The sequence below is a fragment of the Microtus pennsylvanicus genome, chromosome 4, assembly GCF_037038515.1.
Source record: "Microtus pennsylvanicus isolate mMicPen1 chromosome 4, mMicPen1.hap1, whole genome shotgun sequence".
NCBI classification, from domain to species: domain Eukaryota; kingdom Metazoa; phylum Chordata; class Mammalia; order Rodentia; family Cricetidae; genus Microtus; species Microtus pennsylvanicus.
Genome location: NC_134582.1, coordinates 108,924,343 through 108,937,320, shown reverse-complemented (window position 1 = coordinate 108,937,320; position 12,978 = coordinate 108,924,343). Strand labels below are relative to the sequence as shown.

At 41.7% G+C, this 12,978-nt stretch overlaps 1 protein-coding gene across 1 annotated transcript in view; it reads right to left on the bottom strand.

The window, feature by feature from the left end:
- Positions 1 to 12,978, bottom strand: part of Stard3nl (STARD3 N-terminal like) — a 31,743-nt gene that overhangs the window by 17,080 nt on the left and 1,685 nt on the right. The gene's annotated exons all lie outside the window — the stretch shown is intronic.

Here is a 12,978-nt window from a genome sequence, read left to right as displayed (position 1 = left end):
TGAATATCAAACATCTGCAGAAGAAAATCGATGGTCTACAAAGCTGAAATATTTGCTTTGCTTTATTGCATTCTTTTTCCCCCAGAAAGGGTTAATGGTTTCTTCTCAAGGGAGATCTGGCTGAGACATGAAGTGACAGGGTCAATGTCTGTAAACTCTGAACAGGTTAAAAGTGACGAATGTCAGTTTCAAATGGCTATTCTGATTCAGGGGACAGCAAAACCATGTGAGCATCTATATTTTCCCCCAGGTTATTCTGTTAATACATGCGTTAAACATGGTGGTCCTATCTGATAAAGATACAATGCCAGCACACAAGTGCACCCCTCACCAAGGAAACATCTCTGCAACAGATGGAGACCACTGCTGAAAACCACAACCAATTACAATGCAGAGTTGTGGGCCCAGTCCCAGTGGATACAAAACACTCTCAAGGACCAATGCTAAAGAGGAGCAAGAAAGATTGTAAGAGGCTGAGGATCAAGGAATTGCTGTGAGATGGTGTCCCCCATGAATGTCAGAAGCTACAGCCACAAAGTCTAATGACTCTGACTACCTTGAGGGGAATAAGGACAATAACAATGGACATGCCAACATGGATAGCATGGATGGGGAAAGCCCACGAGGCATCAACCCTACACAAGTAAATATAGAAAACTAAAGACTGCTGAGAGCAGGAGACTAATCTTCCCCAGGGAACAGTACACCAACTGGGTATCCAAAACAAAATGGTGACCCCTGAAAATATACATACAAATAATATTATACAGACTGAGCAGGTTGTGTTTATGGATTTAGAAATACAAATACACACATGTTTATGTATCTAGAAATATGTATATATACACATAGGTAACAAAAACTAATGAAAAATCATAAATTTGAAAAAGAGCAAGGGAAGGTTTAAAGGTAGGAAAGAAAAGGGATATAATCTCAAAAAATAAAAAAATTTAAAGATGTTTTTATAAAAAAATGCAAAGATGATAATGCCTAAGGAAATCTTGAAATAGAACCTAACTAGAAGGCTGTGTCTCTTAAAGGTTTTCCATAAAGCTTCAGCAGTCAGAACAGTATGTCACTATGCTAAGGATAAATGAATAATAGATTATGAGATATAGTTGGGCCACATACAGATGCACATATATATTGGCATTTGACTGTTGATGAAGATATCAAAGCAATGGAATGAAGAAATAAAGCTTGTTTTCAGAAAAGTATGCTGGGACAACCATATAAAACTGGGAAAAATATAAATTTCAACCTCTAAATTTTATCATGTAAAGAAAAAACTAATTCAAGAAGGAGAATGGGCTCAAACATAAACATAAAGAATACAAACCATGAGTGTGGCATCAGGAGCTACAAGAAGGGCTGGGAGAGGAAGATCAACAACGTATGGCGGTGTAATAATAAAATCCAGTATTTTGTATGCCAACTGAAATAATAAAGAATATCTATGCATCTATTAGAGTCTGTGAACACTTTCACAATTTTTTATAATACAGATTTCTTAGAAAATAGAAAAAACAAAAGCTCATGACTATTCAAAAAAATTTGTGCAGCTATCTTGAAAGACCACCTACTGTTCAACTGGAGACAGTGTGAACATTGATGTAAGTCTGACTAATAACAGCATGGTTGGAATTCACGCTGGAAAAGAAAACCTAAATCTTAATAGGTTGCGGCTCTACTGTAAAAACAGCTAAGAGTAGACAGGAGATCAGATAAACATATAGGAGGAAGAAAACTAGAAAAGCCGGTTTATAATTTCAGTGCAGGTGTTCTTTAGGCAAGAAACATTAGTATATGCTACCAAGTATTAAAGTTATGAGAGAGAGCTTCAAAGTATTACCTCTTGAGTAAGTTCAGCTCTGTTGGGGGACAATATGCCTTTATAGAGGGGAGACCTGCAGTCAGCACCTGGACTGGTACTGGAACAAGCTCACATGATATCATTTATTGCGTTGCAATAAACATTACAGCATACTCCCCACTATAAATATTTAACCTGAATGTAGTTATGAGAAAGCAATCAATTATAAGAAAGTAATTAATCAGAGGCCAAAAAAAAAAAAAACCACCCAGTCAACAAAACAAAACAGTAAAGACAGCGGGGTGAATACTCTTCAAAATGAAAAGGACATAAAGAACGGACATAAAAAGTGATGAAAGACCTGGCTTAAATAACAATTTTCAAAACAACCAGGGTTGTGAGGTGGCTCCGTGGATAAAAGCACGTGCAGCCCAAGCACGAGAGCCTGAGCTCAGTCACTAGGGTCCTCAGACAGGTAGAGAAAGAAAAAAGGCTCCACAAAGTTGTCTTCTGACTCCACATGCACACTAGAGCATGGTGGTCCTACACACACACACACACACACACGTTTTTATGAGTTTTAAAGAAAATATCATTTTTTAAGAACAATAAAAAAAGGAAAGGCTACAAAAGAAGTTGCAGAATTGGTCAGTATTTTGAATGTCCTCATTCTTAGAGGATACACATGTTGACGCCCAGAGGCTAAGCATCTTCATACATGCCAACTACCTCAGAGTAGTTCCACAACATATAGGCTGAAAGCACCTTTGTGGATGGAGTTACGGTATCTACACTGTTCTACAGACGGTACATATAAATATAATTGACCACAAAATATTCCTTTAGCAATATTAAAAATATTACTGAACTTTTAGTTAACAAATATGCTGAGGCAAGTATTAAGATACAATTACTGGATAAGAATGTGATAGTATTTTCATCATTTATGAGATAGGCCTAAACTGAGAACCAAAATACAAATCTATACTATAAATTTCAGATAGATAATGCATGAAAATTCAGATGTTTCCAAGAACACTTTACCCATTCCTCAGTCACACTTGCATACCAGAGCACCAGCAGGCCATCCTCTGAACACTGGATTTCAGTGACTAACAAGCCCAGACCATAGCCTACTCTGGAAGGACTCACCTCCTAGAGATCACAGATGCAAGGAAAAGATAAGGGTTTGGGAACATTGTGATCTGAAACTGGCCATGATGACACACTGAGTAAGTTCACCTAGCAATACTAGAAAAAGATAAGGGAGAAGTACCTGGCAGAAATCAGAATGAAGATATGTAGAGGAAAGGCCCTGGGTGTGGTTGGTCACCCAGGAAGAAGTGTGGCCAACACGTCAGAGCAGCTGAAGCATGGGAGATAGCACAAGGGGATGAGACCTGGGAAGGGAAACAAGGCATGGGCATGTGGGACCACAGGTACTACTATGAAGACTTCCACTCCAAATAAGATAGAAGGGGTTCTCCAGAAGCCAATTATGACCAGTGTGTATAGTAAGTATGTACACTGTGAAGGAAGCAGAATCCAGGGTCCTCTCAGCAGACACAATATGGCAGTGACTCAAAAAAAAAAAAAAAAACACATGGAGTTAGGAGACTAGGCCATGGCAGCAGAGGTGGTAAGAAGTATCTGGCAGTTGGACATGAAGAATGGACTGAAATGAGAACCAGAAGGGAACATAAAGGAACTGCTGTGTACTGAGATGGAGAAGACAGGGAGGACAACTGGGGACAGAGCATCCATTCTGTTTGGATACATAGAGTAGAGGATATTTATTCAGATCAAATAAAAGTAAGCCATGAGGAGGAAGTTCAGGGAAGAGATACTGGCTAGATACATACATTACTGGATAGAGGGAACTAGAAGTTAAGGTTCCATAATTCTCTCTTCGAACTATAAAGATGAAAAAAATAAGAACTAATGAAGTAAACTTATTTGCAGAACAGAAGACAATTTTGGGTTAGGTCCTATGTGAATTTGCTAAGAGTTTCCATGTTAGTGAGCAAGCCCTGGTCATCATGAAAATGTAATAGCAGAGACATTTAAAAAGTTCAAAATGCTGAACCATAGATCCCTGCTGCCAGTAGAACCTATATGTAGTCAAAAGAGAAATCAAAAAAGGGGATGACTCAAGAAAGGAGAAACTTCCAATGCAAACTCAAGACAATACTGGTGTCACTGGGGATGCTGGTGGGCTACGGCTGGAAGACATCAGCCTACGTGCCTTTCTTCTTCCACAGACAAACTGGCAGGATGTCACAAAGTGGCCAAGGTCCTGTTGGGTGGCATCTAAGACTTGTCAGCTCACCTACCCTGCAGGGGTCAATGCTCGGTAGTCACTCTAGCACTGCTAAGCCATGTGAGTGAAATGTTACAGCCATACCTCATAGCTGCTTCAGCCAAAGCCTCTCTGGAGAAGAGCTCTGGGAACAAGACTGTTATTTGATCTCTTCCTCACCTTTTTCAGAAGCCGCTTTCAGTTACTTACTCCAGGATAACCGGAACAGGGTCTTCATAGTACAGCCTCCATTTCTACTGTCTCCTCCTAGAAAGGCCTAATACTCTATCATGTGTCAAGTTCCAGAAGCAAACCAACACAAGCCCTACATGTGACAACTCTATCTCACTCTTCCCCTCAAGGCTGGGGGGATCATTATGGACAAAAGAGTAGAAAGACTTTAAGAACAAAGGTGATAAATTCAAGGAAAGTCTTTCCAGACAGAAGAGGGAAGATACAAATATAAACTCACAGTGATTGTGAAAATATGCACTAACTAATCCCAGCACTCGGGAGGCAGAGGCAGGCGGATCTCTGTGAGTTCGAGACCAGCCTGGTCTACAGAGCTAGTTCCAGGACAGGCTCCAAAGCCACAGAGAAACCCTGTCTAGAAAAACCAAAAAAAAAAAAAAAAAAAAGAAAAAAAAAAAAGAAAATATGCACTAACGCTACACAAGCTTAATCAAGATAAAATCCCAGTTTAGAGGGGGGACATGGGCATGCGGTTCCATCCTTATTTGATGATCTTTTAGCATCTGATTGCTTTTTAGGGAAAGAAAATTCATTTCTTTCATGGTGTGACATTTGCTATATCAACCACACTCCAGGGCAGGCCTCACACTCAGGAGTAGGTGGCCATCACAGAGGTATCATGTTGAGGGTGAGGGGCAAGAAGCTGGGGAGGGAAGAGGGAGGATCTGAGAAGAGTTGGGGAAGGAGATGAAGATGATCAAAATACATTGTATGAAATTCTCAAATAATAAAAGCATTACTTTAAAAATTGAACCTCTTGTAGCAATTATCTTGCATCTCAAAGACCAGAATTGGGACTGGGTTTCCCACAATCTTCATGTTTCCCAGACCTATCTTTTCTATACATATAAACAAAAGCTTAATTCCAGAAGCAGCCTAGTAAGTAGCCATCTACTCTACAAGTCTCTTTAGAGACAGCTGAGTTCCTATTTACTTAATATCACAGGACTCTCTCTGAAGGTACAGTAAGAACTGCTGAGCATGTCACTCTAACTTACAGCAAATCAATCCACTGCATCTTTGGTGTCTCTGACGTAAGAAGTACTCAAGGAAAAATACTTGGGAAATCAAAATATCAAATTCCCCTGAAGTCACTTGAGATCACCTTCACCAACTAGAGCATGTCAATAAAGAATGAGCCATTTCCATCTCTGACGAAGTATTTACAGGCAGAATTGGCGTGTGCTATTTCCTACAATGTATTTTGCACACACAATGGCCACAGCTTCAAAAATAATCTTCTAATCTCTACCACAGATAAATATGTGCAGTTGCAATAGTAGTGAATGTGAGCGAGAGATATCAATCTTGAAATACCTAGATAGCTAGATTTAAACTGATACCTAGAATTTCTTTTAAAAAAGTATTACTTTCTCTTTTTTTCATTAGATTTTTTTCATACTTACACAGAAACTAGGTCTTCAAATGACAAGAATCAGGTACAATTTCCAGGATCATCTTTATCAGGCTAATTTGTGCCTCAGAAAATGAAATCACATGAAAGAACAAACAATGCCAGAGATGCAATGCAACTCCAGGCTGAGATTCCAAGAAAGCAGTGAGCTGAAAACACTTCCTTGCTTCCCTCCCTCTTTTTCTCTTCCTTCCTCCCTCCATTCTGTCCCCTCTCTCATTCATTCTGATACAGGGTCAGGTTGGCTTCGAGCCTGATCTGCATCAGAGGATAAGCTTGAGCCAAGAATCCTAGTGCAGGAATGACAAGCATGCTCCACCACGCTGGGCTGTAGCTTGACCTCTAAAACCTTACTAGGTGTCTGTAAAGACTTTAAAGTAGCAACGTTCTCAGAAAGTTTAATCTTGTAATTTTAGAAACAATCATTACAAAAATCAAAATTTTGTGACTAAACAAAGATCCTGACATATACACATCATCTATAAACACTCCCAAATATCTAGTAAGAACTAACCATCAGTAAGGTCTTACCAACATATACACATCACCTATAAACACTCTCAAATATCTAGTAGGAACTAACCATCAGTAAGGTCTTACCAACATATACACATCACCTATAAACACTCCCAAGTATCTAGGAATAGGCACTAACCATCAGTAAGGTCTTACCAATATATACACACCATCTATAAACACTCTCAAATATCTAAGAATAGGCCCTAACCATCAGTAAGGTCTTACCAACATATACACATCACCTATAAACACTCCCAAGTATCTAAGAATAGGCACTAACCATCAGTAAGGTCTTACCAACATATACACATCACCTATAAACACTCCCAAGTATCTAAGAATAGGCACTAACCATCAGTAAGGTCTTACCAACATATACACATCATCTATAAACACTCTCAAATATCTAAGAATAGTCGCTAACCATCAGTAAGGTCTTACCGATATATATACACACCATCTATAAACACTCTCAAATATCTAAGAATAGGAACTAACCATCAGTAAGGTCTTATTTATAGCTCTAATAAAAAAGCATGCTAAGATTGACTCTGCTGCTGGCATCCTCACTAGTGAAAAACAACCCCTATCAGTTCTCCCCAACCTCTTCTCAATCAGCACTCAACCAACAACCTGGCCTTTCCAATTTCCCAGCACTCCTCCCTCCCTCTGCTCAGAAACAAAACTTCCCTTTCCTAACACTCCAGCTGAGCTTACAACTCTGAGTTCCTCGTACAGGTTTGGCATTGCACCTTTGCCATACCTCAGCCCCTAGAAGGCCCATTCTGCCGAACACTTAACTATCAACAGCCTATCCACTGCTCAAGGAAGCTCAAGTGTCACCTCCTCAAAACACTCTCCTGATCCCAACAACTTCTGAGGGCCTCCCACAAAGGCTCAGGTGCTAGCATCTTGGTTTTCAATGCGGACAGCCATGCAACAGGTGGTGAAAGCAGTAAGAGGCAGGGCCTGGTGGGGATTGGCTCACTGGAGAAATGCATTACCGCAGTCCCCGGGGACTGGTTGGTTCTGGAAAAAGCACGAGGTTGCAAAAGAGAAGTTGTAGGCCGTGGGTCTTCTGTCTGACCATGTGATCCCTGCGCAGAGCTTTATCCTATCTATTCCTCTGCTATGCTGAGACACTCGGGGACCCTTGCCAGAGGCTGAGCTCTGGATTGCCTGACCATGGGTTTCCATCCTCCAAAATAATGAGCTAAATAGCCTCTCTTTTGACACTGGGGTGGACTTTACATAATATAAAATTATAAAAATTGAGTGTGCAAGTCAGAGGCATTGAACATATTCTCAATGTTGTATAATTTTCACCTCTAGTTCCAAAATATTTTCAGCACTGTCAACGGAAATTTCATAGCAATTACACAGCAGCTCCCTCTTCCTCCCCTTTGCCCTGCCCTGACAACATGATCTGTTTTGAGTATTTCATATGACTGAAGTGCTGTATATTGTGTGGAGTGTCTTTTACTTGTCACAACGTGCTCAAGATGCACCCATTCTACAGCATGTATTAGCACAAGGTGGCAGGCTGCTCTTTTGTTTTCTGTTGCATCTGCTGCATGTATGTCTAGGACCTACCAGCCACACAGACGGGCAGATTCACTGCACCGGCTGCATGTATGTCTAGGACCTACCAGCCACACAGACGGGCAGATTCACTGCACCGGCTGCATGCACAACATTGTGCTGGGTGCTGTAAGGTAAAGTCAGATGGAAAAGACTCTGTCTCTAGCCTCGTGTAAACTTATACAAGTAGTTTGAAAACAAAGAATAAAACAGATATAATAGAAAGAAGGCTGAGAATCTGCAACTTTTGACCAGAAATGCCATCAAGAAAAGGCTAACCTTAGAGGAAACAAGGCTCTGAATGACCTGAAAAGCTGTTGAAAGTATCAGTGAAGTGGACGGATGAAGCACAAGCATGTCTAGCAGCAGCGAGTCATCCTCTGTCGGGGGAGCCCAGGTGAGGGACCCGAGGGAAACAAGAAGTGTGTGCACCAGTCAGAGAGAGCTGTGAAAGACAGCCTGGGGCTGAATGCTCGTTCTGCGCTGAGAGCAGGATCAGCAGGGCAAACACCAAAGGCCACCAAGAGGTCAGTGTTTCTAAAACGTTGGCAGAGAACTTCCTTGTTCAAAGAAAGGTAAACAAGAACTCCAGGTAAGAGACTCTCCACAATGTGAAGTACGGCTGTGGTTCATTTCTCCAGGATGGAAGCACTCAATTCCAGAGTCCAGGTGTTCTCAGAGCCCGCGAGATGTTTATTTAAACACTGGGGTGAGTGTAAGTCATGAAAGACGAAGTTATGAACAATACCTGTCCCAGCTAAAAGCGGGCAGTTTAGTCTGCACCAGATCAGACTCGGGGCAGAGCATGTTAGATGACCAGCTTTACTGTCCACATTCCCTTGCCTTTAAAGAACACCAAACAATGCCTACTCACTCATCCGCACTGCCACCTGTGCCCCCCACTCAGCATGTACCCGACTTCCATCAGGTAGTGGATGCGCAGCCCCTTAGGTCAGCAAAGCACTACCATGTACCCCCAAAAGGTCCTCAGACTAACCGTAGAGGCTGTGTTTACTTGCTGGCTTACACACTTGCTAAACAGGGAATCAACTGTCAATATGCAGAGATGAACATTTTCACTAATGAAACAACCCAGGTTTCTAGTTTCTCTTGAAAACTCAGCAACTGGCAATATTCTCCATCTCCCCAGTTTGCCACCCACTCAGGGTGTTCACTTCTGGCATTAGCTGGCTCTTGCTGGCACTTAAGTTTTCTTCTGACTTACGGGATCTTTAGATTAATGACAGTAGTAAGTCAGAGGGGCTGTGCTGCGTAACAGTAGAGTAAGAGCCCTGCCTCATTTTACATCCCAGCATTGACACCTTGGCCAAGTCACTTACCCTTTCTATGTTTTTATATATGTTTTTCAAGATAGGGACAAAAATACTGCAACCTAACTCAGAGGGACGTTTGGAGAATGAATTAAAGACAACAGAGGTACCCTATGGGATAGGGCATTAGGGAGTAGAATGTGCTCCCAGCCCTGGGGCATTTGCCACGTGGTTGTCTGTCTATGAGTAGAGACTAGAGATGGCCGGGCCTCCTGCAATGCAAAGGCTAGCCCCATAACAAAGCCTTGCCCCATAGCCCCATGACACAGCTCTTGACACAGAAAATCTCGGCTAATTACTAGCAACAATGCCAAAGCAAGTCCTGGCTTGGTGATTTCACCTGTGCTGGAGAAAGTTCTAACACTTCAAGAGCTGCTGTTACCTTTGATGAATTTACAACAGTGCAGGAACAGAAGGCTCTCACTGGGAGCCGGAGTTGGGCACAGCAATTAAGAGCATATAATGCCCTTGCAGGAGACCTGAATTGGGTGCTGCTGGGCGTGGCTAACAAGCACTTCAACTCCAGCTCCAGGGGAACTGATGCTCTCTTCTGGACTCTGCAGGTGCCTGAACTCACAGGTGCATATGCCCACACCCTACTCCCCCCACCCCGCACACACAATTAAAAAATCAAAGTTTTAAAGAAATTTAAAAAGAAAAATGTTACTGGAATTATCTGATTCTGTGTCATCAAATTGACAAACAGGAAATGTTTAATTCAAAGAATTATGGAATATATTTTTCTAAAACAAAAATAAGAGTATACTATACTAAACAATAAACAATATTCAAAGTCTATTGTTCTGGGCGATACAGGATACAGAAATCTGTAACTGCTTCTACTTAAAAGGGTCTAAGCCAAATCATGCATTTAATAAAGTGAAGATGAACTAGTCAGAAAACATTCGGGGGAGGGGAAGACTATGAGAAACCAAAGAAAACAGAAGAGAGTTTTCAAACTCAAAGGACAGAAGCAGCCCTACCAAGTTCCTGACAGAGAAGACCCCCCAGACTTCAACAACCAGAGAAAGATCTGGGTGAGAACGGAGGCTTTGCTCTCCATTCATAGGAAAAGAACTATCTTCCATTATGTCAGTCTGTTCACAAAGATAGGGAACTATCAGCAAGTCCTGAGCGAAGAGCTTGCCCAGAGTTCTAAAGTGCAGCAAAAGCCATTACGTGTTCACCAGGCCCAGGGAAGTAGCCCAGAGTCCCTAGGCCACTCTCTCTGGACCTCAGCTCTCCACCTATATTAACCATATTAACGACTGTAACTATTTTACCATGACTTTTTCAGGAGCAATGTGCTCTCAACACCTAAACATTTTCACCTAAAGATTTAAGTTTCTCAAAAGGGACTGGCTGGAGACTACAGAAATCAGACTCAAGCTGGAACAGGAAGACAGCTCTGTGGAATCAAAGCCAAGAATCTCTTACAAGCACTCTCTCAAAGATGGCAATGAAGGTGCAAATCAACCTAGAGGACTCTACACTGCAAAAGTCACTGCATAGACAGTGGCACTGAAGCCATCAGGATCCGTGTTTGGGGCACAGGCTGGATGCCTACAACGTGGGCTCTGATTCTGACAGCCTAGATCTCTAAGAATATGGCTTATTCTTAGGAAGGATACAGGAGTATCCTTACAAACACTGAGACTTGTCTAAAATCCAGTTTTAATTATTTTGGGTTAAAGTACAAAAAAGTTCTTTTGTATAAATGTAAATATCTTCTGACATTTAAGAAAGATGCCAATTCTATTAATATTATTCTAAAATCATTAAACTCAGTTTCTATTATGATAACAGGTCAAAAGGGTAGCCAGAAAGCAAATTAAACTACTGGTTTTAATTTTTATAATATTGTTATTCATCTAATGTAGCTCATCAAGTAAGAGGACCTCACAGCTCTTTTTAAAATGTAGGACCACACGACACTATTTCTCAATCGTGTAACAAACTGGTTTCTCAACCACATAAAGTTTATAAACTGGTTTCTACTTTTTAAAAGTAGCGTGAGAAGAATTACATCACTGAGCTAACCCAAGTACTTCCTCAGTCATGGGAAGACCTCTACTTGGAACCAGAAATAATGAACCAGCAATCTATGCGCCACATTATCTCATATCTAAGAATAAGATCAGGCTGGGAAACTACTAGCAACTTTTTGTTTGTTTGTTTGTTTCCGAGACAGGATTTCTGTGTAGTTTTAGAGCCTGTCCTGGAACTAGCTCTAGCTCTAGCTCTTGTAGACCAGACTGGCCTTGAACTCACAGAGATCCGCCTGCCTCTGCCTCCCGAGCGCTGGGATTAAAGGCCTGTGCCAACACCACCTGGCTATTAGCAACTTTTATCTCTTTCAATTATCTCTGAAATTAAAACTTGTATTTAAAAAATTCTGATATACTGTGGTTTAAATCCAGGGCTGTTCAAGTATTCTTTTCCTGAGCTACAATCCTGCCTTGTTATTTTAATCAGGAGACAGAGTCTTGCTAAATTGTCCAGGCTGGCCTACAGCTTGGGATTTCTCCTTCCAGAGCTCTGCATATAGTTGGTGTTGCAATTATATACCACTGTATTCGGAGCCACTCACAAGCCCTATGTACCCCTATCTGGGAGCCACTCACAAGCCCTATGTACCCCTATCTGGGAGCCACTCACAAGCCCTATGTACCCCTATCTGGGAGCCACTCACAAGCCCTATGTACCACTGTCTGGGGTCACTCACAAGCCCTATGTACCACTGTCTGGAGTCACTCACAAGTCATAAGTACCACTGTACTAGGAGTCACTCACGAGTGATAATCTAACAAAAAGGAAGGGCTCATGTAAAATGCTAACATATACTTCCTCAGAAAAGGGAAGAAAATTAAAAAGAAGATTATTTTAGTGCAAGGAAAAGCACTGTCCTAGCCTTTAAACTGCCTTCTATGAGTTTAGGAACAATGCTTTCTAGATACTGACTTTGATATAGGCAGACACTCTTTGCTAAGGGATTTCCAAGAAGGAAAAAGAACAGAATAAAATACTGGCATGAAAATCTGGAGGTGAGCAATTGGTATGCTTGGCCACTGAACACGTCTAGTGTGGGCAAGACTGCGTACCTCGGTTCCAGAGCCCCTCTCCACGGAAAGGGTCCATTACGTGAGCTCTACAGTGACAGACATGTCAGCAACCCACGGACCCTGTTACAGGCTTGAGCGGAGAGCATGTGGAGCGGACTGGAGTAAAGCTAATGACCTCATCAGTCTAGCTGAGGTGACTTAGTGAATGTTTCCATCACTGATGAAAAGTTTCGTATTTGCAATAAGTCTGAAGGAACAGAATGCATGCAACGTGCCCAGAAAACCGCAGGAACTAAATAAAGACAGAGCAAACCTTAGTCGTTAATACAAGTTCTAATGGGAAAGGCTAACCCACTTACTGTTACACTTTCGTATATGTTTGGACAGAGCAGGACTGCCTGCCAGCGCTTTCTAAATGGGAAGCAGATAAAGACTGTGTGGGAAGCCAGGCAGTGACGGGTGCACGCCTTTAATCCCATCACTCAGGAGGCAGAGGCAGGCGGATCTTTGTGAGTTCAAGGCCAGCTTGATCTATTAGAGCTAGTTCCAGGACAGGCTCCAAAGCTACGAAGAAACTCTGTCTGGAAAAACTACACACACACACACACACACACACACACACACACACACACACACACGACTGTATTGGAAATGATTGACAACTAGGAGACTAGGAGGAAGGAGATAAAAGCTGAAGATATGCAGGG